Genomic DNA, 1643 nt, shown 5'->3' on the forward strand with positions numbered 1-1643 from the left:
GATGACCTTTAGAGGTCCCTTCCAACCCAAACTATTCTATGATTCTATGATAAGTAGGACGTAGAGAGGATGGAGAACTGCACAATGGATTTCCACAGTAACTTGTATAAGGGAAGTCAGAAAAGAGAAGTATGAAAATGGTTATTAACCATCCCATGCCATTCTCTCCCCCCAAGATTTAATGCTTATGGCTGGTATTCTGTAATGAAACAAAAGTGAGAAGCAAAATTAGGTAGATGTCAGATCTAATAGGGAGGGTGAGACTACAGTGATGAGAGCTTAGAAAAGAAAGGAAGGTTTTGTTTGATGAACTGGAAGAATGAAACAAGTAGTGACTAAAATAAGGAAGATGGCAAAGAACTGCACAAATAGTCCTAGGAACAGGAGTTTGGTGGACAAGAGGAACTGATATTGAAAGTGTTGAGTGAGGGAAAGGTAACAGCAGTCAAGAAGAAAACTGTAACTCTGGGCTTGGACAGCAGTTCTGGCAGAGAGGGAAGGATACATCTTGAAGTTTCCATTAAAACCACAGTGCCTGGCTGAGGAAAACATTTATGCTTTAGAAAGGAGGGTCAAGTCAGAGAGACTATGTTTTATGAACTTGATTGACACAAGACTATGAAATCTGTAGGCACTATACAGGAAATAGTTATTTTGGAAGAATATGAAGAAGGAAAAGATGATGATGCTCAGTCACTGTATAATATAAAAGTTGTGCCTCTTCTTGGTTTGAGTGAAAGGACTTGCTTGTTTCTGTTCCTCTGCAGACAGTACTTCACTGCCTAGTAGCAAGGTCTGGGATATCCTTATCAAGGAAGTTTTTCCATCTTTGACAAGGCTAATTAATCCTTACTTACACTGTGCTCCAGGCTGCATTCTTTTGATTTTTGTGTGTAAATATCCTGCACTGTAATATAGATGTGAGATCATCTCTGTAACAGTTCTCAACTGTAAAGCTATGTTCTCCTGCAATTTTGAAAGTGTATTTCTTTAATTATCCAAAGTTCTGAAAAAGCAGGGTCTTAAGAGACCTATGTACTGCAGTAGGTAGCTACTTATAGAAGAGTTTCCAAGTTTCAGCTGCTTTGCCTGTTATTAAAAGATCATGTCACAGTGATAATATGGTGAAAGCACCGCCCTCTGCACAGTCCTCCCTAAAGACCTAATTTTTCTCTCTCTTAGAAGTCCTAACTGTATAGTTCCATAAAACCTGTCATGAAGAAGGAAAAAGCAAACTTCAAACCTGTCTGGACAGGCAGTACCAATCCTTTTGCCACCTCACATGTAACTGCAGATTTTTTTTTATATATCGGAGAACAACATGAAAGACACTTTGGGCACTGATAACTCTCCTTGGAAAATAAACACCACAGGGCGGTTCTGTCTCTTGTGATAGTTCAGGTGCTTTCCAGGCAACAGAAGCTACTAGGCAAACAAGAAGTCATACGAAGGTTCAGCTAGCGTGACCTTGGCATTCCCAGGGGCGAGGAAGGTGTGGACCTGTTGGCAGGCTGGGAGGCTGTGCCTCCAGCACTATGCCACAAATCACTGCCAATCCCTCTGACGGATGCTGACTCCGGCCGTTCAAAGAAACCTGCAGTCCTACATTACACCTGGCTGCCACCTACCAACACCTCAGCCCT

This window comes from Pygoscelis adeliae, unplaced genomic scaffold, assembly GCF_000699105.1.
Source record: "Pygoscelis adeliae isolate BGI_AS28 unplaced genomic scaffold, ASM69910v1 Scaffold57, whole genome shotgun sequence".
Taxonomy (NCBI): domain Eukaryota; kingdom Metazoa; phylum Chordata; class Aves; order Sphenisciformes; family Spheniscidae; genus Pygoscelis; species Pygoscelis adeliae.